At 44.4% G+C, this 27,417-nt stretch overlaps 1 long non-coding RNA gene across 1 annotated transcript; it reads left to right on the top strand.

Annotated features, from left to right (window-relative positions):
- Positions 1 to 25,412, top strand: LOC116978473. Its single transcript, XR_004413459.1, has 3 exons — positions 1 to 124; positions 16,482 to 16,488; positions 25,402 to 25,412. It is a non-coding gene; the product is annotated as an uncharacterized LOC116978473 (long non-coding RNA).
- The last annotated feature ends 2,005 nt before the right edge of the window (positions 25,413 to 27,417 follow it).

Below are 27,417 nucleotides of genomic sequence, written 5' to 3' on the forward strand. Positions count from 1 at the left end.
TAGCAGAGTAAAAAGGTGGTTGGCAGGGTGGGATGTGTCCTGCTTGATATTTGTGGCCCGGCGCAAGCATCGGGCCCTATATATGTCATCCAAGGAGGGCAGTTAGGTGTTTGTAATGCTCTGCGTTGTTTTTATAATTTCCTGCTATGCCCTCCTCTCAGCCACAGTACAGCTAGCAAACCACACCAGGATTCCATAGGAGAGGATACTTTCCACGGCGCATCGGTAGAAGGACAGCAGCAGCGGCTGTGAGACGTTTGCTCTCCGCGGAGACCTCAGGAAATACAGCCGCTGATGTGACTTCTTCACGAGAGTGACGGTGTTCATTTGCCATTTGAGGTCCTGGGAGATGTTTTTCCCAGGAACTTAAAGCCAGTGACTCTCTCCACCATGTCTCCTTTGATGTATAAGGGAGCAGGTTCCTCTCTCCTCTTGCTCCTGAAGTCAACGACCAGCTCTTTTGTCTTTGATGGGTTGAGTACCAGGTTGTTTTTGGTACACCAGACAGTCAGTTTTTGGACTTCATCCCTGTAGGCAGACTCGTCATTGTTGTTTATCAGTCCCACCACAGTCGTGTCGTCCGCAAACTTGATGATCCTGTTTGTATTGTGTGTTGGTATACAGTCATAAGTGTATATTGTATACAAGATGGGACTCAGCACACAACCTTGTGGCGTTCCTGTGCTGAGCGTCAGGACTGGGGAGTAATTGGACCCCATCCTGACAGTCTGTGGGCAATCTGTTAAAAAGTCCTTAATCCATCCGCATGTGTTTGCATTAACACCCAGATCAGACAGTTTGTCCACCATTCTGTTGGGGATGATTGTATTAAATGCAGAACTAAAATCTACAAATAACATCCTCACATATGAGCAAGGACGCTCCAGATGTGTCAGTGCAGAATGTAGAGCTATGTTGATGGCATCCTCCATTGACCTATTAGCTCTATATGCAAACTGATGCTGATCCAGGGTGGATGGGAGTGAGGACTTAATGTGGGCCAGGACCAGCCGTTCAAAACACTTCATCACCGTTGAAGTGAGAGCAACAGGTCTATAGTCATTCAAGCTGGTAATGGCTGTTTTTTTGGGTACAGGCACGATGGTAGCAGTCTTAAAGCATTTAGGGACAGTGCACGTTGACAGAGAGAGGTTGAAGATGTCGCTGAAAACCTCCGCTAACTGGTCTGCACAGTCCCGCAATACTCTCCCTGGGATGCCATCTGGGCCAGCAGCCTTCCTGGGGTTGACCCTGCGGAGTGTTCTTCTGACGTCCTCCGTACTCACAGTGAGTGGCACAGTGAGTGCCAGGTCGTCAGTGCTGGGCGCGGCTGCAGGTGCAGGCTCCGCCTCATTCAGCTCAAAACGGGCGAAAAAATGGTTGAGCTCCTCAGCTAGCTAGGGGGAGAATGAAGGCCAGGGCAGTTTACTGTTCTGGATGTCAGATGTGGGAGGTCATGGAGTCTGAGTGCCCTCCAGCCGTCCACATCTGCACCAGGTGCGTCGAGATGGGCCTCCTAAGGGACCGTGTTAGGAACCTTGAGCAGCAACTCGATGACCTCTGTCTGCTCAGGGAGAGCGAGGAGGTCATAGAAAGGAGTTACAGGGAGGTGGTCACTCCAAGACCACGGGAGACAGAAAACTGGGTCACAGTTAGGAAGGGCAATGGGCAGAGGCAGGGACTGGTGAGTACCCCGGTGGCTGTACACCTTGAAAATAAGTACTCATGTTTGAGTAAGGGTGGGGGAGACAGCCTACCTGGGGGCAGCAACAGCGGCCGGGCCTCTGGCACAAAGACTGGTCCTGTTGCTCAGAAGGGTAAGGAAAAGAAGAGGAGGGCAATTGTAATAGGGGACTCTATAGTCAGGGGGTCGGAGAGGTGATTCTGTGGACGCAGACAGGAGACCCGGATGGTAGTTTGCCTCCCTGGTGCCAGGGTCAGGGATGTGTCTGAACGTGTCCAAGAAATCCTGAAATGGGAGGGAGAGGAGCCTGAGGTTGTGGTACATATAGGTACCAACGACATAGGTAAAAAAAGAGAAGAGGTCATGAAAGAAGAATTTAGGGAGTTAGGTAGAGAGTTAAGGAGAAGGACCGCAAAGGTAACAATCTCAGGATTACTGCCTGTGCCACGCGAGAGTAGGAATGGAGCGAGGTGGAGGATAAATGAGTGGATGAGGGACTGGTGCAGTGGGTATGGATTCAAGTTTCTGGATCATTGGGACCTATTTTGGGGAAGGTGCGACCTGTACAGAAAGGACGGGTTGCACTTGAACTCGAGGGGGACCAATATCCTGGCGGGGAGATTTGCAAAGGCTACTGGGGAGACTTTAAACTAGTATGGTTGGGGGGAGGGACTCAAATTGGGAAAGCTAGCAGTCAGTGTGTGAGGCAGGAGGCAGAGAATGGTAGCACTCTGACCCAAAATGTAGGGGAGAGAGAAGAAAAAGACAATAAACAGAGAATAAGAGAGGGTGGGTTTCTTAAATGTGTATATTTTAATGCTAGGAGCATTGTAAGAAAGTTGGATGAACTTAGAGCCTGGATTGACACCTGGAAGTATGATGTTGTGGCGATCAGTGAAACATGGTTGCAGGAGGGCTGTGATTGGAAACTAAATATTCCAGGATTTCGTTGCTTCAGGTGTGATAGAATTGGAGGGGCAAGAGGTGGAGGTGTTGCATTGCTTATCAGGGAAGATATTACAGCAGTGCTTTGGCAGGATAGATTAGAGGGCTCGTCTAGGGAGGCTATTTGGGTGGAACTGAGAAATGGGAAAGGGGTAGCAACACTTATAGGGGTGTATTATAGACCGCCAAATGGGGAGCGAGAATTGGAAGAGCAAATATGTAAGGAGATTGCAGATATTAGTAGTAAGCACAAGATAGTGATTGTGGGAGATTTCAATTTTCCACACATAGACTGGGAAACACATTCTGTAAATGGGCTGGATGGGTTAGAGTTTGTAAAATGTGTGCAGGATAGTTTTTTGCAGCAATACATAGAAGTACCTACTAGAGAAGGGGTGGTGCTGGACCTCCTGTTAGGAAATGAGACGGGACAGGTGGCAGAGGTATGCGTTGGGGAACAGTTCGGGACCAGTGATCACAATACCATTAGTTTCAATATAATTATGGAGAGGGTCAGAACTGGACCTAGGGTTGAGATTTTTGATTGGAGAAAGGCTAACTTTGAGGAGATGCGAAAGGATTTAAAAGGAGTAAATTGGGACAGTTTGTTTTATGGGAAAGATGTGGAAGAGAAATGGAAGACATTTAAAAGTGAAATTTAAAGTACAGAATCTTTATGTCCCTGTTCGGTTGAAAGGAAATAGTAAAAATTGGAAAGAGCCATGGTTTTCTAGGGAAATTGGACACTTGGTTCAGAAAAAGAGAGAGATCTACAATAATTATAGGCAGCATGGAGTAAATGAGGTGCTTGAGGAGTATAAATAATGTAAAAAGAATCTTAAGAAAGAAATTAGAAAAGCTAAAAGAAGATATGAGGTTGCTTTGGCAAGTAAGGTGAAAGTAAATCCAAAGGGTTGCTACAGCTATATTAATAGCAAAAGGATAATGAGGGATAAAATTGGTCCATTATAGAGTCAGAGTGGACACTATCTGCAGAGCCAAAAGAGATGGGGGAGATATTGAACAATTTCTTTTCTTCGGTATTCACCAAGGAGAAGGATATTGAATTATGTGAGGTAAGGGAAACAAGTAGACTAGCTATGGAAACTATGAGATTGAAGAGGAAGTACTGACACTTTTGAGAAATATAAAAGTGGATAAGTCTCCAGGTCCGGACAGGATATTTCCTAGGACATTGAGGGAAGTTAGTGTAGAAATAGCAGGGGCTATGACAGAAATATTTCAAATGTCATTAGAAACGGGAATAGTACCGGAGGATTGGCGTGCTGCGCATGTTGTTCCATTGTTTAAAAAGGGGTCTAAGAGTAAACCTAGCAATTATAGACCTGCTAGTTTGACGTCAGTGGTGGGCAAATTAATGGAAAGGATACTTAGAGATAATATATATAAGCATCTGGATAAACAGGGTCTGATTAGGAACAGTCAACATGGATTTGTGCCTGGAAGGTCATGTTTGACTAATCTTCTTGAATTTTTTGAAGAGGTTACTCGGGAAATTGATGAGGGTAAAGCAGTGGATGTTGTATATATGGACTTCAGTAAGTCCTTTGACAAGGTTCCTCACGGAAGGTTGGTTAAGAAGGTTCAATTGTTGGGTATTAATGGTGGAGTAGCAAGATGGATTCAATAGTGGCTGAATGGGAGATGCCAAAGAGTAATGGTGGATGGTTGTTTGTCAGGTTGGAGGCCAGTGACTAGTGGGGTGCCACAGGGATCTGTGTTGGGTCCACTGTTGTTTGTCATGTACATCAATGATCTGGATGATGGTGTGGTAAATTGGATTAGTAAGTATGCAGATGATACTAAGATAGGTGGTGTTGTGGATAATGAAGTAGAGTTTCAAAGTCTACAGAGAGATTTATGCCAGTTGGAAGAGTGGGCTGAAAGATGGCAGATGGAGTTTAATGCTGATAAGTGTGAGGTGCTACATCTTGGCAGGACAAATCAAAATAGGATGTACATGGTAAATGGTAGGGAATTGAAGAATGCAGGTGAACAGAGGGATCTGGGAATAACTGTGCACAGTTCCCTGAAAGTGGAATCTTATGTAGATAGCGTGGTAAAGAAAGCTTTTGGTATGCTGGCCTTTATAAATCAGAGCATTGAGTATAGAAGTTGGGATGTAATGTTAAAATTGTACAAGGCATTGGTGAGGCCAATTCTGGAGTATGGTGTACAATTTTGGTCGCCTAATTATAGGAAGGATGTCAACAAAATAGAGAGAGTACAGGAGATTTACTAGAATGTTGCCTGGGTTTCAACAACTAAGTTACAGAGAAAGGTTGAACAAGTTAGGGCTTTATTCTTTGGAGCGCAGAAGGTTAAGGGGGGACTTGATAGAGGTCTTTAAAATGATGAGAGGGATAGACAGAGTTGATGTGGATAAGCTTTTCCCACTGAGAGTAGGGAAGATTCAAACAAGGGGACATGACTTGAGAATTAAGGGACAGACGTTTAGGGGTAACATGAGGGGGAACTTCTTTACTCAGAGAGTGGTGGCTGTGTGGAATGAGCTTCCAGTGAAGGTGGTGGAGGCAGGTTCGTTTTTATCATTTAAAAATAAATTGGATAGTTATATGGACGGGAAAGGAATGGAGGGTTATGGTCTGAGCGCAGGTATATGGGACTAGGGGAGAATACGTGTTCGGCACGGACTAGAAGGGTCGAGATGGCCTGTTTCCGTGCTGTAATTGTTATATGGTTATATGGTTATATGCTGCCAGTCCTGCTGAGTTACTCCAGCATTTTGTGTCTATCCCCAGAGTTGATCTCCAGTAACCACCACCAACTCCCCATGTGGTAGATCTGACTCTGCTGAAGGGAACGTTTTCCCCTTGATTCCAAGAGACATTTATTTTGAATATTCATTGATCAATTAAATGCTGGCCAATCTCCAAGCTTCCAAAAAAGCTGTTCTTGCTGCTGCCTGCAATGGACAAATAGTTTATGGTGCCACAATTATTGCCTGTTGCTTGGCTGTACTTCCCTACTTAGGCCAGTAGAACAGCTTGATATGGAGATATGGTTTCCATGGAGATCTCATTCTCATGTATGATTCATGAATGTTCACACATTCTTTAAATGTTTAAAATCTATGAAGTCTATAATATCTTTTTTTCTGGAACGCCAGGTGGATAGATATTCCCCTCTGGTTGATGCCAAGGTATCCATGCTTGTTTTAGTTTTGGAGTTACAGGCCCTTCTGCCCACCGAGTCTGTGCTAACCAGCGATCCCTGCACACTAACACTATCAGACACACACTAGGGACAATTTACATTTGTACCAAGCCAATTAGCCTCCAAACCCCAAACCCTAAAGTCTTTGGAGTGTGGGAGGAAACGGGAGCTTCCTGGAGAAAACCCACGCAAGTTACGGGGAGAACGTTCAAACTCTGTACAGACAGCACCCGTAGACAGGATCCATCTAACGCTGGCCTAAAATTATCCATTGACCTGGCCTCCACATCCTTCTGTGGCAAGGAATTCCACAGATTCACCACCCTTCAGACTAAATACTTCAGACTACCTTCGGTGTAAACCAGTTTCCGCAGTTCCTTCCATTTCAAAAATGTCATGCCTAGTTTTGAGAAGTGTTAATGGTGAGTATTGTTAATACTTTCATCGACACCTCTCGTCACTTTGCTGATGACGGAGAGTCGAAATGTGAGTAGTTAATTCAAATGGAATTATCCGGTCCACAAGATGTAGAACTTGGCCATTTTTCCACTTGGTAGATGGATGTGTTGTGCCTGTTGATAACAGCCTGGGCAGTGATGTGGTCAGCTCTCTAGCAGCAGAATGTTTGGGATTTTGAAAAGATTCAGATATCCTTTTCTGGATTGTAGATGTTACCAGGTCCAATACCAAGGGTCATAAGGTCATGAGGTCATATGACATGTCATAGGCATGTTTGATGTCCATCAATCATTGGGATGTTTGTGTACTCCAAAGAGCTGGCTCTCACAATATTAATTTTGGGTATCTGGGTTCTCTGTCCTCAGAAGCTTGTGGACCATTCAAATGAATTAGTTTGAACTGGATCAGGTGTTGCAACATTCAGAGATGCATTGTCAGTTGCATTGTAATTCAATAGAACCTTTGTCAGACTCAAAATATTGAAATGAACAATATTATTGTAGTTAATGGAATTGTATTGAATCACTTGCTGTTATCTTTGAACTTAAAAGTATATAAAACGGATGTACTTTGCGTTTGGGAGATTCTACTGAGAGGGTCTCTAGGAGAATGTCTGTTCCCTGTGATGGAGACAGAGAGGTCAAGAAAAGGGAAAGAGGTGTCAGAGATAGTCCAAGTGAATATGAGGTCAGGGTGGAAGACAGTCATTTGATCCTATGCGCTGGAGGGCAGTTGATATCCTTGGGATACTGTTTGGTCCTGCACTTGTTAGAGACTTTTATAACCACCAGTTTCAGCCTCTGGTTCATGGGTCTCAATACCTCCTCCATAGAAAGTCTAAGAATAACGAGTAAGTCATTTAGAACAGAGATGTGGAACAACTTTTTCACACAGAGAGTTGTGAGTCTGTGAAATTCTCTGCCTCAGAGGGCGGTGGAGGCCGGTTCTCTGGCTACTTTCAAGAGAGAGCTGGATAGGGCTCTTAAAGATAGCGGAGTCTGGGGATATGGGGAGAACGCAGGAACGGGGTACTGATTGTGAATGATCAGCCATGATCACATTGAATGGCAGTGCTGGCTCGATGGGCCAAATGGCCTACTCCTGCACCTATTGTCTATTGTCAATTGTCTATTAATGTGAACAAATAAGTGTGGAATCCATTGGTGAGGTTTCTGTGGCTGGATTTGTGGTGTACTTCTGTCAGTGGCTGAGGTAGGCAAGGGCCCTTAATCTCACTCCCCAGCGGCCCTCTGATGCTCTTGTTCTTTCTGAGCACTTCGACCAAGAAGTTGCAGAGGGAGGAGGACTCCATCCTTGTTCTGTCTGCAAGTAAAGGAAGTGAGAACAGAGCTGCAGGATACAGAGGAGGCACAGGTAAGGGGTCCATCCACAACTTAGGGGGAAATCATATTTAGTGAAAAAAGAGGACATCTCGGATGTCCTAGAATGGAAAGTCTCATTTTAGGAGGCGTTGCAGTGGAGATGAAGAAATTGAGAGTAAGGAATGGAGTCCTTGCAGGAGGCAGGGTGGGCGGAGGAGTCATGGGTTTGTAGTAGGTTTGACTTTGGTTGATAGTCTGTTACCTGTGATGGAGAGTGAGAGGTCGAGAAAGAGGAGGGAGGTGTCAGAGATGGCAGGATGGAAGACCAATCACTTGATCCTATGCACATGAGGGCAGTTGTCCTTGGAATGCTATTTCATTCTGCACTTGTTTATGCTGCTACTGGCATCCACAAAGCAAAATATTCAATTTGAAAAATCTCAGTGCACCACTGTTCGTAACCTGAATTGGTAACTGCAATTTTGTGTTAATTGAAATAAAAATGAATCATGTGTCCAGCTATCAAATTATTGGACTGTGGTAACTGAGCGGGTATAAGAGAGAATGCACATTGGTTATGAATCTGCATTTTCCTGTTTCTCTCTCCATGCGTGTCAACCCACCGGCTGAGCAATTGCAAGCTTTTCCACTTTGTATGTCAGATTTTTAGGGTTTGCATCGGATTTCTTGAATCTCTAAAAGGGATTTTCGATGCAGGGGGTGGAGGTCCTGCAGAAAAAGTACTAACAATTTCTGCAAATGCTGAAAGAGATAGTCATTGACAGGCAGATTTTTGATGACTTTGGTGACCCCCCGCAGAGTCTTTATGGTCCTAAGGGAATGGGCAACCTGCTTTGAAAATGTATTCTAATATCCTCACACTGGGCCTTTCACAAGGAGAATCAGTTAATAGCCTGGATATGTAGCTGCACTGCAGGTATTGTAGCCCCAAACCATTGCCGTGACAATATGATAAACACAAAGCAAGCCTTAAATGTTGTGTGTTCTTGTCAGTTAGAAAGTCTTTCATTAACTTCAAAACTCATATAAAACTTTACTAAATTATAATGGATCTAAAATGTATTTTCAAATGATTTTCTGACATAACATTACTATTGGTGCAAAACACGAAAGCTTGACAAGTCCTATCAATCAATTAATATTTCATGATCATTTTCACCCAGCTTTGCAGACAAAACTAATTTGCAGTGATTAAATGGCAAGGTCACTGAACAAAGTGCATTTCTGAAAGGAATTTAATTGAATGCTCTCCTTATTACGCAATTTGTACATCAGAATTAAAAGAGAAGGTGGGTAGTAAAATATCGAGCCAAACTCTTTGAGACAGAAGCAACAAGCTATCTGAAGAACGGTTCTGACCCCAAATGTCACCTATTTATATTCTCCAGAGATGCTATCTAACCTGCTGAGTTACTCCAGCACTTTGTGCCTTTTTTTCAATAAACTTTCTGCTGGAGGAACTCAGCGTGTCAAGCAGCATCTGTGAATAGAAAGGAATGGTCGACTTTTTGGGTTAAAACCCTGCCCCTGTTCTGAAGGAGAGCTTCAATCCGAAATGTCGATCATTCCTTTTCATACAAGATGCTGTTCAACCTGCTGAGTTCCTCCAGCAGATTGTTTGTTGCTCCAGATTTTAGGATCTGCAGTCTCTTGTGTCTTCATTAAGACAGAAGAGTTAATAGAAAACAGAGTGTAAATTTGGCCCTGAATCAGCCCCTGATGCTTTCACATTTCTCCACAACCTCCCCCACATCTCCGCAACCTTGCTTCCAATCACACTGGCGTATTGTGCTTCCACTACTTTCATTGTTAATGATTCTCCAGGCTCCTTTCATTGAATTCTCTTCCTACATTCCTCAACCTTGTACCTTCTCTGTCCTTCAAAGACCTCACTGAAAATCTATTTTGTTGTCCAATCTTAAGGTCACCAAATGCTGGAAGACCATTAAAGTTGGGAATAAGAATTATTGTACAGTAGGGTATTAATAATAGGGGGGAGTTTTCTAATAACATTAGATATTTTGAGAAGGTCAGATTTTGGTATTGTATTAGAATTAAATCTATTTGGATTGAGTGCTGAGGATCTTCTTAGTCTCTGCATTAATGCAGAGATCTATTTATTTGATTTCTGTCTGCTCCAGCGATCTCGATAACAGTAAAAGATATTTGTCTTCATGATGCTAATGGCAAAGGGATAATTAAATGTAAACATTCTCTCATTGAGAGCCAATTGGTAATAAGAGTCTGGAAAGGATGATATATAATATCTGCAGATATAAACAGGTTATTTGAATTAGGTTGCCAATGAAGATGTGTGGGTAAACTTTGAAATTAAGAAACTCCTTATTAGATATTTCATCCAGGTAAGACATAGGCCCACGTGCACCTCCTCTAACCACATCTACTACATTCAGTGTTCAGGATGTGGACTCCTTTCCATCGCCTAGATCAAGCTTAGTCTGAAGAAGGGTCTCGACCCGAATCGTCACCCATTCCTTCTCTCCAGAGATGCTGCCTGTCCTTCTGAGTTACTCCTTCATTTTGTGTTTATCAAGCTTAGACTTGGTGACTGTTTCACTGAACATGCACTCGGTCTACCAAGGCCTACTGAAAGTCCCGATTGCTAACCAATTTAACTCCCTTTCCCATTCTCGTACTGATATTTCTGCCCTGGGCATCCTCCATGGCCATAGGGAGGCCACGCACAGACTAGAGGAGCAGCAACTCATATGCTGCTTGAGTACCTTACAACCCAACAGTATTAATATAAAATTCTCCAATTTTACTTCGGAGTCACGTGAGTGACTACGTGAAGACCCCGCCAGTACGCATGCGTGTCATATCGTCTATCGCATTACGTTACGACTGGCAGGGTGTACGTAATTCTCCTGCCAGCAACAGACCTGAGGTAAGTTTTTAAAAAAACTTTTCATGCTTAAATTTTCTTGCAGGAACCTCTACTTAGAGGTCCTGCTAAAAATCCGGGGCGAAGTCGGGACGGAGGGGAGACCCCAGTCACGAACTTCAGGGAACATCGGTCACGGGGAATCCCGCCCACGGACCTAGTCGCTCGGAAGACCGCGGAATGCGGGTAGCGAGCGACGGTGAATTCACCTTTGAGCCGCTGGCGGTAGAACCAGCGGCTTCATATTGGTGGAGAACCCGCTCGGGAGACCGTGGAATACGGGGAGCGGACGGCGGTGGATTCGCCTTCGAGCCGCTGGCAGTAAAACCAGCGGCTTCATATTGGTGCCGGGGGCACCTGGACAACCGCTCCGGAGACCGCGGAACACGGGGAGCGGGTGGCGGGTGGCGCGCCTTCGAGCCGCTGGCTGTGGAGCCAGCGGCTTCATATTGGTGCCAGAGGCACCTGGAGAACCCGCTCCGTAGACTGCGGGACGCGAGGAGCGGATGGCGGTAAGTCGCCTACCAGCGGCTTCATATACACCCCCCCCCCCCCCCGAAGCAGGATACCCCCCTCCCCCCCCCCGACTTTGTAATTCGCGGCTATCCCTTTTATAGGGACCGCGGGGATATCCCGGCTGCAGTTACTGCGGGGATACCCAGATCGGTGGGGAGGGGGAGGGGGAGGGAGAGGGGGGGGGGGGGGGAGGGGAAGCCCCGACTGGAGAACATCACGGAGAAGCCCTGCTATAAGGGACCGAGGAGAAAAAGCTCGGGGGAGAAATAACCCGCAATGGAAGCCTTTCTACAAGGACCACAGAGGGAACCCCAGCTGTAACAAACTACGACCACGAGACCAGGCTCGAGAGGAGTGTTGCCCCGCAGCAGAAGGTTTTAAAAAGGACATGCAGGTAAATTCCTTACTCGAAGGTCGTTTTGTGCTATTTTGTGAGAATATGTTACAGGAATGGACCGCATCCAGACTGACTGTGGAGGACCGCGGAATTGCGGGCAGTCAGGGCAGTCAGCAGCTGTAGACTGCACCTGGATCGCTATTGATCAGCAGTCTCCGACCTGGCACCTGCACAGTCGAAATCGACAACAGACTGGTGGGAAGGCCAAGCAGAAGTCGGACAAGCCGAAGACTCGGACGAGTCAGGCTGTGAAGGTTCACCGCCGGCAGGAGCAACTGTGATCGCATATCCCGCATGGAGCGGTTGATGGAGCAGATGCTCCCAATATGACATGCTCCGGTATATGGAGTTCTAGTCACCATGGGGTCCCAGGACGCCCATGGCAGCACCTTATTGAGGGCTGCATAATGCATCTCCCTCGACAGAGGGGAGCATTAGGAGTCACTTCTGGGCTGACTCGGAAGACAGGGGTTTGGCTGAAGATACAACAAGTGTGCAGGGGGTGCAGGAACAACACTACCAGCAGCAGGAGCTCGACGAGTGGCCGTCGGGTTCAGGAAGGTCACTTCATCACGCAAGACCTCACATCTTCAACAGCAGCACCCCTACGCACCCACCAGCAAACCACGATGAACTGAAGCTGGTGAAAGCTTGAAGGCCGTACAACCAGGACAAAGGTCTTTTTAGGCCACAGCCCAGAACGGCCTTCCTGGAAGATGCGCCAACCCCGTACTCAAGCTCCTCTACCTCCCAGAAGCAGGTGCAAAAGCATGCACATGTTTGAGGCAGCTCCTGGGTCGGGTTGCATAAGTCCTCCCATTCAGATAAAGGTATGGAACCACATCGATGATGTCTCATGTCACGGATACAAGTTAGTAATATTAAACTGATTTGAATATTTACACTGGTTTGGGATAACATAAGATTAGTTTATAGTGCACACAGGTATGGTTGGAGTTACCTTTTAAGGCAGGCTCACAAGAATGGGATGTGGACTGATCATTGTCAACAGCCTCAACCCGCATGTGCAGTATAGACTATTCTGAATAACTTCCGTGGTCATTTCCGCTCACAGGGTTGAAGATATTTGAAATTTAACTGGATGAGGCAACGATACACTCAGAGCGTTGCAAAATGGGCTAACTCCAGTTTCCAGATTATTTACCAAATCACTACTATCAGTGCTTCAACTAAACAGAGTTAACAAATAAGTGGCATGGCCAATCTGGATGATATTGAACATACTGTATTTTACTAAATTAGCCTTATCAGCAACATAGCTATATTTGAGAAATTGGTTCTCACCCGTCCAGTTAACTTTAAATTAAGTTGATACCAACTGAAACTATTGATTATTGGGATACAATCATCCATTTATTTGTCTGGGATCAGCTCTAAGACAAAAATTAGACGTCTGCTATTTTTAGCTGAAACTATCAAAGTCATAATGATGGACAGCTTTGCTCCACTAAAACCTCTTATCCGTAAATCTTCAGTCATTTCCAAACTGATGCTATTGCCCAAAGATGGGTAATTTACTAATACCATCTCTAGTTACGGAGGCAGATGGGATTAGCATGAGTTATCAAGTGTTCAGTCATGGTATCAACTGCCAATGGACACCAGGTGCATTCTGTGCATTAAAGGGTGTGTGGATATGCATAAACTGCATGCACAAGTCCAAGATGATACACTTGGTGGTGGTATATGTTAATCACAAAGGTACAATCAAATCAAAGTATCCGGTGATAGTTTTACCAAACCGCATTTAGCACTGGTGTATTATTATGCAAAATCAATGACAACACAGAATGAATGTGTGATCACAAAGTATTAAATGACATTGTGGATCGATGGAACACTAACTATTGAGATGCTTGCATCCAGGCTCAATCAACAGTGAACGAGGCATATAGTGGCGAAGGGTGCATTCTCGCTACACTAGAGAGGAATGATCTTTTATGTCTTCCTCCATTTGGCCTCAATAGACGGGTCTTGCAAAATTCAGCAAGATTCCCGCCTCCGGGTTTTCATGCCTGGGTTATATACCTATGGCTCCCGCTGAGGCGAAGAATGAGCATCAAACCTTACATAGTTATTTCCGGATAAAAAAGATGCTGGTTCAATTGTGATGTTGAAACCATCCTCTGCATGATATAATCAATTCATAGACTTACAGACTCTGAGAGATCGTTCCTGCGGCTCGGGTTGTCAAACCATAAGCATTAGGAGTGCTCACTACAGATTGCAGGGATAGCACCAAATAGCAGCAATCTGCATAGGAGATGGGAAGCATTGTTTATGCTTCCTTACATTTAACTCGGCATGGATGACTGAACATTAAAATTCAGTTTTATGGGATTATAACATTAAGTTAATATTCCATTACTGTGCTTGAAGTACCTCCTCATCATTTGGCTGCTGAGAACATAAACCACTCTGTCCGGTCTCACCCTCTGACATCTAGAATATGAAGGTATCGTCAACTTAAAACCTCCCAGGCCTAGGGACGCAGAGATATGGGTTGTTAACATTGTACTACGTCACTTCACTGATGGGCACCAGCAACATCCCTGTCCATGGTCATACTCACGTACTAGTGATTATGCCATGGCACTGAGTACAGCGCTACGGGTCCAGCCATTGCTACACTGGATAGGATGATCATATCTGCGGGCTATAATAACATGTTTTGTTTATGATTAGTCGAGCAGATTAGACAGGGACACAAGACCAAACTAGATGTTGCATATCCCATGGACCTTGGGTTGCGTGTGATCACACATCTACACCAGTATGTCAAGGTTCCCAAGAGCCTTATAGACTCTGACAGCAATATTGTTAGTTACATAAAATCTTGTTAGAAGGAATCACTACGAACCTTCTCCAGATGGTTAAATGGTTCTGGCATATACAGGAGTGTACATTGACATTGAGTCTCATTCCACCAGGACCGCTATACCTCAGCAGCAAGGATGGACCACATCCTAGCGGTTGCAGGATGGTCAAACTATTGATCTGTCCAAATATTCAGAATAAACCTATTGCCAGATCAGGGGTATTGCCAACTCTATGTTAGGTATGGTTCACACTTCCTCCACACTTTCGCCACTATTATTCATTAATAGCATCAACATGTCTATATCTATGTCATGTCTGAATGCATTCTTAATGTTCACTCATCATTGGCCTACTGATGCAGTGTATGACGCCTGGACTCGTTTCCACGGCATGAAATCACAGAGCTTTAAAATCTTCACGTAGTCACTCACGTGACTCCGAAGTAAAATAGTAAGATTAAACGAGAACTTACCAGTTTGAAGTTTGATCTTTATTTTATGAGGAGTAACGTTGATTACGTGCCCTCCACGCCCACCCTCGATCATAAAGTTCAACTGGTATCCTATTTCTCTAATCATACTATGTTCAGTTTATTTACTGTTGTCTGTGATTTCACACCGCTGCTTTGAAGATTGACACGCATGCGTACTGGCGGGGTCTTCACGTAATCCCTCAATGTTACTCCTCATAAAATAAAGATCAAACTTCAAACTGGTAAGTTCTCGTTTAATCTTACTATTTTAAGTAACTAATCTGCTAACACACCCCCTTCATTCCCACTCTCTTCCCTGTGCTCCACCTAGATGCATACTAATTTCTCCCTTTCCCCTTGCCCCGCCCCCGTCTACTTGTAATCCTTCCTCTAGCTTCACAATTTGCGCATCTTCCATCCTTATTTACCTATTTGACACTTTTTTCCAGGTGTGGGCTCCTGTACAGTATGTCAGTGAGACCAAGCGCAGGCTCGGCGATAATTTCGCTGAACACCTTTGCTCAGTCCGCCTAAACCTACCTGATCTCCCAGTTGCTAAACACTTTACACCCCCTCCCATTCCCACACCGACCTTTCTGTCCTGGGCCTCTTCCATTGTCAGAGTGCTGCCCAGCGCAAATTGGAGGAACAGCACCTCCTATTTTGCTTGGGCAGCTTACACCCCAGTGGTATGATATTTATTTCTCTAACTTCAAGTAACCCTTGCTTTCCCTCTGTCCATCCCTACCCCTTCCTAGTTCTCTGACCAGTCTGACTGTCCCTGATTACATGTTATCTCTGTTTGCTTTGTTATTACCTTCTCCTAGCTAATGATCTATTCTACATTTTCCTTAATCTCCACCCCCTTTGATGTCTCGTTCGCACACCTTAAACTTCCTTATCTCTGTATCTCCTCATCCCCCTTCCCTGACTCAGTCTGAAGAAGGGTCTTGACCCGTAATGTTACTGATTCCTTCTCTTCAGAGATGCTGCCTGTCCTGCTGAGTTACTCCAGCCTTTTGTGTCTGTTGCCTACCTATTTTGTACAGAGATGCTGTCACTGAGTTAGTCCAGTGCTTTGTTTTGTTTTGTAAACCAACATATGCAATTCCTTGTGTCTCCGTCAAATTTTGCTGCACATGCTGGAAAACCGAGGTGAGCAATAAGCCTTTTGAGACTTGATATTGAATATCCAAAAAACACAGTGCTGGAGTAACTCAATGGGTCAGGCAGAATCTCTGGAGTTCATGGATAGGTGAAGAAGAGTCCCAACCCAAAATGTCAACTACGAGTCTGATGAAGGATCATGATGTGAAACATCACCTATCTATCTTCTCCAGAGATTCTGCCTGACCCGCTGAGCTGAGTTGCTCTTGCAGTTTGTGGTTTTTGTAAGCCAGCATCTGCTGTTCCTTGCTTGAATAACCATCACACCCACAGAGACTCTGCAACCTGTAGTCACGCTCTCCAGATCCACAGTTTTTAGAGAGATTTTAGTTCAGTTTAGGTATACAGTACGAAAACAGGCCCTTCGGCACACCGAGTCTGTGCCGACCAGTGATCACCCCATATTCTGCACACTAGGGACAATTTACAAATTTACCCAAGCAGGTTAACCTACAAACCTGTATTTCTTTGGAATGTGGGAGGAAACTGGAGTACCCAGGGAACGCTACTGCTGCGCCACCGTGCCGCTCCTCAACGTTGCAAGTGTTGGCCAGATAAAGTGTTCCGAATGGTTAGTCGTACAATCTTGTGGGTGGAGCAACGTGGACATGGAGCGAGCATTTACATATTGATTGTCAACTTAAATACTTTGGTTCCCATTATATGCTGCATGATCAAGTTTCTAGACTTGGTTATCCTTGCTCTAATAGTTAACATTAACATCCTGGGATTTCATCCTTTGAAATAGTCTCCTATAAGGGCTCAGTCATAATTTAATCTGTAATTCAGTTAATATTGAATTACAGTGGCTCTCCTGAAATGCCATTGGAAGTTACGTTGTTAATTTTGTTAACTCTATTAATAATTCATTATTGAAAGTGCTAATTGATCCTGACTGCAACTAATTGAATCTTTTGAGTTATATGGTAGGGAAAATGCCCTTTGGCCAAACGCCTATGCCAACCAAGATGCCCACCTGCCCGTGTTTGGCCCTTATCCCTCTAATCCTTTAGGCATACATACGACTTAAACTAGTCAATTGATGCAAAATGGTTGAAAGATTAGTATGAGGAGTTACTGATTTGTCTGGAGAAACAAGGAACTGCAGAAGGTACACAAAATTGCTGGAGGAACTCAGCGGGTGCAGCAGCATCTATGGAGCGAAGGAAATAGGCGACGTTTCGGGCCGAAACCCTTCTTCAGACTCAAGGAACTGCAGATGCTGGTTGTTGTGAGGCAAATGCTGACCGGTTGCATCGTGGCTTGGTTCGGCAACTTGAAGCGCCCTGGAGAGGAAAAGACTACAAAAAGTAGTAAACACTGCCCAGTCTATCATCGGCTCTGACCTTTCTTCCATCGAGGGGATTTATCGCAGTCGCTGCCTCAAAAAGGCTGGCAGCATCATCAAAGACCCACACCATCCTGGCCACACACTCATCTCCCTGCTACCTTCAGGTAGAAGGTACAGGAGCCCGAAGACTGCAACAACCAGGTTCAGGAATAGCTACTTCCCCACAGCCATCAGGCTATTCAACCTGGCTCGGTCAAAACTCTGATCATTAATAACCAATTATCTGTTATTTGCACTTTATCATTTTATTTATTCATGTGTGTATTTATTTATATTATAGTATATGGACACATTGATCTGTTTTGTAGTAAATGCCTACTATGTTCTGTGTGCTGAAGCAAAGCAAGAATTTCATTGTCCTATCAGGGAACAATGACAATAAACTCACTTGAACTTGAACTTGAAATGAAACTTTTCACTACTCGTAATTTACTTAACTTTATTTAAGCTTTAAGCAACTTATTTCTTTAATACATAAACTCAGAAACGTCTGGCAAACATGGCTGATTCCGCAGGCCTTTCCCGCCCGAAATACTTCACACATGCACACACTCCGGAAATGTCCTGCACATGCGCACACTCTAGAAGAGCACCGCACATGCGCCCACTTCATTCTCCCCTCCTATTTATAAGTTGAGACGGTCAGGAGGTTTAATACGTCTTGATGGCCGTCGCAGCACTGGAGCTTCAGGAGATAATGGTGTTTCAATAGCTGGTGGTAGATATATTGCTTGGTCATCAACTTCACTCATATTGTTATTTAGATTTACAATTTTAGAATTTCTTATAGAAGTTTCCATAGGGGATGCTGGAAGTGTTGGAGGAAGTTCTCGATTAGTGTTATCATGAAGTGACGGAGCTGATGGAGAAGACGGACATGGTGCAAGGTCACGAAGTGAGACAGTTGACTGACGTCCATCCCAATACTTGATCGTTGCATAGGAAGGGTTGACATCAGTCAGTTCAACTTCATCAACAAAAGGCTCATTCTTATTTACTCGGACATAACGACGAAGCAACACAGGCCCAGGGCTAGTCAACCATGATGGCAGAGAAGTACCACTAGAAGAACGCCGTTTGAAGGAATCAAAATCAAATACACAGGACAAGATGTTAAGAAGTCCCTTGTGCCAATAGGTGGGGAGCATTTCACGACATTCGTTGATTGTTGAGAGTGGTAGACGCTCAACATCGGTGGGGGGGCGGGGGGGGGGGGGGAGTGGATACGTATATCTTGGCCTGGGTAACCTTCAGGACAGTTGGGCACAGGACACATCATCAGTAGTGTACCCTTGCATCACTGGGTGTTTCGGCCTTTTAACACTATACACCCTCCACAAGGGCGGCCCGCTGCAGGATGATCAGCCCTCAGCGCGTGTCCCGTGTCAAACCGCCCCAAAGATTCACCCTGAAATACTTGGGGCCCAGCATGGGTCTTTCCGCTTGAGCCAAATCCACCGGCTGCTTCTTTCAGCCGCCTCTGAGAGTGATCTTATGGTCTTCCGCAGAGCCTGACCGTGGATTCCAAGCTCCTTCAGCAGTCTGATGGTAGATGACGCAACAAATCCTCTGCATCCCACTTCAACTGGATAGACTTTGGTGTTCCAGCCACGCTGCGTTGCCTCTGCTGCAAGCTCTGCGTAACGCAGCTTCTTACGCTCATAGGCCTCCTCAACAGAGTTCTCCCATGGAACTGTGAGCTCTATGATGTAAGCAGTCTTCTGTGAAGGGGACCAGAACACCAAGTCTGGCCTGAGGTTGGTGGAAGCAATTTCAGGTGGAAAAACTAGTTGTCGGCCGATGTCCGCCAGCATCCTCCAGTCGCGGGCCCTGCATAGGTTTCCTTCTTCTGATCTGGTGGAAGGATGTTTAGATGTTTTCTGTCCTTCTCGGACAAAGGTTGTTGCCCTTAGGGGGAGGGGGTTGCTTGCTCTCGGAGGCAAGGAGTTGGTCGCACACCGCCTGTTCTCAAGGGCTGATGCCAGGCTTTTTAGTACCTGATTATGCCGCCACGTGTATCTCCCTTGCGTGAGGCTGGTCTTGCAGCCTACCATGATGTGTTTGAGGGTCGCTGGAGTTGGGCAGAGGGCACAGGTTGGATCCTCGCCGTACCACTGATGGAGGTTCTTTGGTGATGGAAGCACGTCATAAGTCGCTCTGATGATGAAGCTGATCTTGCTTGCTTCCATTTCCCATAGTTCTTTCCAGCTGATCTTCCTCCGCTCCACACCTTCCCACTGCATCCATTGCCCCTGTTTGGCAAGAGAGACCGCCTTTGCACTTCTTGCGGCCTCCTCTTGTCGCCGCACCTCCTCGACCACCAATGTCCTCCGCTCTGATGTTGTGGCCTTTCGCCAAGTTGGTTTACTTGTCGTAAGGCCAAAGCCTCCTCTTCCCTGCTGGACTTGCCCCACGATGTCTTTGTGTCTCAGGGCTGATGAAGCTTGCTGTACTGCATCAGATGGTGTCCACTTCCGGCCAGTTACTAGGGGCGGCGCAACAGCACTGATGGTCTTGTCTCTAGAGTCCCTCAGTGTCATCTGAAGTCTTACTTTAGAACACTTGTATTCCTCTGTTAGACTAGTGAGAGGTAGTTCCAGGACCCCTTTGCCATATAGGCCGATGTTAGTTAGACATCGTGGGACCCCGAGCCATTTCTTCGCGTATGAAGTTATGGTTCGCTCCATCTTCTCCACAGTTGTTATTGGGGCTTCATAAATGGTCAGTGGCCACATTGTCCGAGGAAAGAGTCCAAACTGTAGGCACCGGAGCTTCAGTTTCCCAGGCAGTAGGGTCTGATTGATGTTCTCCAGGCCATTGACAATTTCTTGCCTTAGTTGTTGCACCTGCTCTTTGTCCTTGAGACTTGCGTTGTACCATCTGCCCAGGCTTTCAACTGGCTGTTCAGACACTGTTGGTATTGGGTCATCACCGATACAGAACCTTGTGTCTCTAAGCACCCCGTTGACTATGGAGATGCTTCGAGATTTACTTGGTTTGATCTTCATTCGGTAAATAATCGCTCGTGTGGAGTAGTATTGGTAGCAGTTGACAGTAGATATCTGATGGAGTGTAATGCATCTGGTAGAACACATTCCCACTGCTGATCTGGTATATCATTTGACTTTAATGCATAGGTTCACTGCTTTCCAAATGATTCCATTATACCTTTCAACCAACCATTTCCAATAGGATGATATGGTGTTATTTTACTTGTTGCAATTCCTCTATTAGATAGGTAGTCCTTTAAATCTTTTGACATGAATGAGGTGCCCCTATCAGAATGTATGTAACTTGGAAATCCACAGAATGAAAACAGTTGATCTAAACATTTGATAACCATAGCAGCTGACATATTTGGACAAAGAAAGGCAAATGGAATACTCGAATATTCATCAACTAAGGTAAGTATATAAACATTTCGAGAGGAGGATGGTAAAGGCCCTTTGAAGTCAATACTCAAACGTTCCATAGGTTGAGTAGCTTTGATCAATCTTCCTTCTTCAGGACGGGAGAACCTTGGTTTTAGTTCAGCACAGATTCTACATGAAGCACACATTCACATGTCATCTTCACATCTTCTGTAGAGAAAGGTAAGTTTTTGGAACAAACATAATGTAACAAACGAGTGACTCCAGGATGACACAGCCCATTGTGAAGATCAGTGAGTGCAGAAGAATGAACAGGCACAAAATGCTCGAGTTAATGTATCCGGAGCAACATTATCCTTACCAGGGCGATACTCAATTGAATAACTATATGCAGATAATTAAATCCTCCATTCATGAATTTTACTGTTTTTAATCTTCGTTCGTTTCCGATTATCCAGCATAAAAGCTACTGAACGCTGATCTGTTATCAAAGTGAAATGCTGGTGAGCAAGGAAATGACTCAATTTCCTCACTGCTTCAATAATTGCTGTAGCTTCCTTTTCGATGAGTGGGTGGTGCAATTCACTACCTTGGAGAGTACGAGACATGAAAGCCACTGGTCGTCCTCCTTGATTTAATGTTGCTGATACTGCTAAATCAGAGGCATCATATTCAACAACAAAGGGGAGATCCTCATCGATGGCGTGTAATGTCGCAGATTCTAATTGTTTCTTTAAAGAAGTAAAGGCACCAATTGCTGTAGAATCAAGGGGGAAAGATTTTGCTCTAATCAAAAGTTGAATTTTGTCAGAAAAAATTGGTATCCATTTAGCATAATATGCAAACATCCCAAGAACCCTTCGTAGAGAGTTTAATGTAGCTGGAACAGGTATCTCGTGGAGTGGGCAGAGTCTTTCTGGATCAGGCTTGATTATATCATTTCCAACCCAATAACCAAAAATATTAATTGATGACACTGATGTTATTGACTTAGTCTCCTTTTATGTTAGATTTTTAGAATGTACAACATCTAAAAACCGTTGTACATTTTCGTCATGTTCAGCTTGGTCTTTTCCTGCAATATATATATTATCAAGATAAGGGAAAATATCTTTAAGTTTTTCCTGTTCAACAAGTTTGTCCATCTCCCTCTGAAAAACAGCCACGCCATTAGTTACACCAAAAGGAACTCTGCAGTAGTAATATAATTTCCCGTTTGCTTCAAACGCAGTGTATTTCTTCGCTGATTCCTTCAAAGGAATTTGGTAGTAAGCACTTTAAGTCAAAAGTAAAGAATATCTTATAATTAGCTAATGTATTGATAATCTCTTCTATATGAGGTAATGGATATGCATCAAGCTCCGTGAACTGCTTTATAGTTTGAGAGTAATTAATGCAGAGTCTCTTTCTATGTCTCTCCAAGGGATCCTTAACCACGACAACTTGTGCCCTCCAAGGGCAAGAGCTGGGTTCTATAATCCCTTCTTGGGACGACAGATGGCACAATGGGCTAAGTGTTCGGCTGGCAACCGGAAGGTAGCCGGTTCGAATCCCGCTTGGAGTGCATACTGTCGTTGTGTCCTTGGGCAAGACACTTCACCCACCTTTGCCTGTGTGTGAATGTGTGTGAATGTGTGTGAGTGATTGGTGGTGGTCGGAGGGGCCGTAGGCGCAGATTGGCAGCCACGCTTCCGTCAGTCTGCCCCAGGGCAGCTGTGGCTACAGAAGTAGCTTACCACCACCGAGTGTGACTGAGGAGTGAATGAATAATGCGATGTAAAGCGCCTTGAGTATTAGAAAGGCGCGATATAAATCCCATCCATTATTATTATTATTCTTGTAAAAGATTAGTTACTTCTGTGTTGATAATGTTCCTATCATATTTACTAAAATGTCTTGATTTTGTAGCAATTGGCTTGCACTTGGAGGATAGATTAGTGAATAATGAAGGACATTCAACAGATGCAGCAGAAAAAACACACAATACTGGTGGCTTTGACAATACAAGATCAGGCATAGTTCCTTCATACATTATTTGAAGTGATTGTGCAGTTTCTGGAAATCCTGACCTAGAATTATATCGCTACACAAATTTTTCAAAATACCAAGACATACAAATTTATAGTTAGCTAGCTAACTATAGCTAGTTCAGAATAAAGTCTACAATACAAGATCATATAATTTGAGTTTTGAGAGTTGTCAGAGCCATTGAGATTTATGTATTTGAAGGAATTATAGTTAGATTTAGCCGAGACACAGCCTGTTCACTTATAAAGTTTTCTGAACTGCCAGAATCAAGTAGTACATTAAATGTATGGCCATTAATAGATACCATTGTAGCTGCATGAGACAAGCTCTGAGGAAATGCAGCTGTAATTGCACATAAAGAAGGCGTATACATGGCAGCAGTCACAATTTTAGTAGTTGCTTTGGACTTGCATACTTGAATAATGTCCCTTCTTGCCACAACTATTATAAGTTGCCTCTCGAGCAGGGCATCTCTCTCTCTTATAAATATTACCCCCCCGCAAAAGTAACAGTTCCTTTTTGAATAATTATATGCTGCAGCAGGGGCACCTTTATCAGTAGAAATTGTTTCAGATTGCTCAATATTAGTACTTGGGTGAAATTCTTTTGTAGTAGTTGCAGCAGAATACACATTAGATGAGCCATAAGCATCTGAATTTTTCTGAGCCAAGTCTAAAGAGGAAGCTTGATTGTAAGCCAACTGTAAATCCAAGGTTTTCTGTTCTAATAGTCTCTATCGTATTATAGGCGATGCCAAACCATTGATAGAAGAGTCTCAAATAACTTCCTGTCGATATTGATCAGCCGTAACTGCTTTGAAGGCACAGCCTTTACTAAATCTTTGAAGTTCTTGTAAAAATTCATCAAGTGACTCACCAGGTTTTTGTTTCCGAGTAGCAAGGAGGTGTCGAGCGAATATCACGTTGGGTGTCTTAACGAAGAGTCTGCTTAGTACATCAATAGCAGAATCATAAGTTGTACATTCCTCTATATAATCATATACATCAGAAGAGACAAAGCTTATTCATGTCTTGAGTCTGTCTGGTGCATCATCAAAGAAGTTATTTAGTGTAAGAAGCCAGTGCTTCCAATTCTTTGCAGCAGCTGGTTAGTTGGGATCCAGATCCAAGCGCTGTGGTTTCAATAGTTTCTCCATCCCAAGTCAGACTGTTTGACTTCTAAGATAAGTTGCTTAAGTTGTTGTGAGGCAAATGAAACTTTTCACTACTCGTAATTTACTTAACTTTATTTAAATTTTAAGCAACATTTCTTTAATAACATAAATTCAGAAACGTCTGGCAAACATGGTTGATTCTGCAGGCCTTTCCCACCTGAAATACTTCTCCGGAAAAGTCCTGCACATGCGCACACTCTAGAAGAGCCCCGCACATGCGCCCATTCACTGGTTTACAAAAGAAGGCACAAAAAGGTCTAACATAGATGACATTACTCCAGCACTTTGTGTTTTTCCTGATTCAGTTTAGATAGTTCAAATGAAGATGTGGGACTTCAGGCTGCGGTACCTCTTGCCTGATGGTAGCAGTGACAAGAGAGCATAGTGGTGATCCTTGATAGTAGATGCTGCCTCCTCGAGGTAGTGCTCATGTAGATGCTGGTGATGGAGGGAGTGCTCTGTCTGTGATGGACCAGGCTGAGTCTACTACTCACTGCAGCCTTTTGCATTCCTGTACATTGAAATTGCTAGGCCAGCTCATGATGCAATCAGTCAGGATAGTCAGAACATTAAATTCTCAGTTTTAGGTAAATAGCCTGGCCTGCCCCTTGTGAGAGTATTCGTAGATCTGTTGAATCCCTTTAAACTTCTAAGTAAGTAGAGGCACTGGCAAGCCACCTTCATTATTACATTTGTGTGCTGGACCCAAGACTGATCATCTGAGATGTTTAAAGCTGTTAACTCTCTCCACCACTGACCCATTAATAAAAATGCACATGGTTTCCTGACTTCCCCTTTATGAAGTCAACAATCAGATCAGATCAACATCAAGAAAATTCAGTCATGAAAGGAAATTTAAACCTGCTAGCTGCCAAAGATAGACACTAAAGCTGGAGTAACTCAGCGGGTCAGGCAGCGTCTCTGGAGAACATGAATAGGTAACATTTCGGATTGGGACCCTTCATCCTGTCCCGAAATGCCACCTATCCAGCTTCCCCAAGATGCCGCCTGAGCCGCTGTGTTGCTCCAGTACTTTGTGTCTTTTTTAAGAAAACTTATGAAGCAGACTTCCTGTCTAAAAGGCATCCAGCCAATCAATCAGGCTGCCTTTTGGTAGAACGTATAAGATTATTAAGGGATTGGACACGCTAGAGGCAGGAAACATGTTCCCGATGTTGGGCGAATCCAGAACCAGGGGCCACAGTTTAAGAATAAGGGGTAGACCATTTACAACGGAGATGAGGGAAAAAAATTTCACCCAGAGAGTTGTGAATCTGTGGAATTCTCTGCCTCAGAAGGCAGTGGAGGTCAATTCTCTGGATGCTTTCAAGAGAGAGTTAGATGGAGCTCTTAAAGATAGCAGTCAGGGGATATGGTGAGAAGGCAGGAACAGGGTACTGATTATGAATGATCAGCCATGATCACAGTGAATGGCGGTGCTAGCTCAAAGGGCCGAATGGCTTACCCCTGCACCTCTTGTCTATTGTCTATTGTCTATTGTCTATTGGTGGAAAGCTTATTGAAAAGATCTCTGCGATTAAACTCTGCAGGACATGGAGAAACCAGTATTACTGGTTTTCCTAAACTCGAAGCAACCCCATCCCTCACGCAATTTGACTCCAGGCTATTACTTCATGTTATTTTGTTTCTCTCTTGTCTGCAACATCTCTCCCAGTGCTTCACTCCCCAATGACTTGCATCTGGCCAAAGACCAAAACTGATTTTAAAGGCAACTAACATGCAGACACTAAGAATGTAAGAAGAGTTTTTACACGGTTTTTGTTTTGTATATATTTTTTATATTTATATTTATATTTTTATAACATATAACGTATAACATAACATTTTTTATTTTTTATTACAAATAAAGTTTATTTTTGGAAACAAAACTGCATGCTTAGTATGTAGAAACAAAGAACTCCAAATGGTGGTAAATATACAAAAGGGCACAAAGTGCTGGAGTCACTCAGCAGGTCAGCCAGCATCCCTGGAGAACATGGATAGATGAATGATTTGGGTCGAGACCCTTCTTCAAACTGAAGAAGGGTTTCAACCCGAAACATCACCTATCCATGTTCTCCAGGGATGCTGCCTGACCTGCTGAGTATAACGCCCCTGTCCCACTTAGGAAACCTGAACGGAAAACTCTGGAGACTTTGCGCCCCACCCAAGGTTTCCGTGCGGTTCCCGGAGGTTGCAGGTGGTTGCCGGAGGTTGCAGGTAGTGGAAGCAGGTAGGGAGACTGACAAAAACCTCCGGGAACCGCAAGGAAACCTTGGGTGGGGCGCAAAGTCTCCATAGGTTTCCATTCAGGTTTCCTAAGTGGGACAGGGGCATTACTCCAGCACTTGAAGACGAACACAAAAGCGTCCTTTCGTGCATGCTTACTAAGCCTGCTGGAACATAACTCTATGTGAATATTTTGGAATCTAACAAGTCCTAGCTCAGGTACACCGATTTTCCAGCATCCTTGGTTCCAGATCCCCACTGGATTATCTCTATTGCTGGACCAACAGAGGTCACGTAACTGTACGCCTCTCTGTCCCACTAACTGTACCCTCCCCATGACTAAAGCACAATGAACGGCTAGAAACTTAAATATCAAATATTAAATGTAAATTAAATTTAGATAGGTAGATAGGTTCTTTATTGTCATTATAACATGTAAACATGTACAACAAAATTAAAAATGCCAACCAGTCAGTGCACCATTCACACATTATCTAAAAACTAACGATACGTAAAAGAGAAATATCTAAAATAAACAACTAAAATAAATAACATGAAAAAAAAGCATAAACACACAACCATACATTCTTCTGTCAATTGCACAATCCCTTTGGTATGTAGCGCACCTGCGCTCATTTGGTGGCTATATTAAGTGTAGTTATTGCTGTGAGATAAAAACTGTTTTTGAGTCTGTTTGTCCTTGTCCTCACTGATCTGTACCGTCTGCCTGACGGCAACAGTTCAAACAGGGAGTGTCCGGGGTGGGAAATGTCCTTTATAATGTTCTGGGATTTCTTGAGACAGTGGGAACTGTGTAGGTCCACCAAGGTGAGGAGAGGGCAGCCGACAATCTTCTGGGCGTTGTCAATAGCCCTCTGGAGCACTTTCCTCTTAGCCGCTGTGCAGCTGGTGTACCACACGCATACACCGTATGTTAGGATGCTCTCTATGGAGCACCGATAAAAGGACAGCAGCAGTCTCTGGGTGATGTTGTTCTTCCTGAGCACCCTCAGGAAGTGCAGTCTCTGCTGGACCTTTTTCAGCAGCGCAGAGGTGTTCACGCTCCATGTCTGGTCCTACTCAATGTGGATTCCCAGGAAGCGAAATCCGCAACCCTCTCCACACAGTCCCCTCTGATGATTAATGGTGTAATGTCCTTTTCTTCTTCCTGTAGTCTATTATGAGCTCCTTTGTCTTTGATGTGTTGAGGAGCAGGTTATTCTCTCCACACCACACTGTCAGCTGCTCCACCTCATCCCTGTATGCGTACTCATTTATAGCAAAAGTTCTTGCAAGGGGCAGCCCAGGCACCGGGTAATGAGTTGCCCTCGGAGGTG

This window comes from Amblyraja radiata, chromosome 1 (genome assembly GCF_010909765.2).
Source record: "Amblyraja radiata isolate CabotCenter1 chromosome 1, sAmbRad1.1.pri, whole genome shotgun sequence".
Lineage (NCBI taxonomy): Eukaryota > Metazoa > Chordata > Chondrichthyes > Rajiformes > Rajidae > Amblyraja > Amblyraja radiata.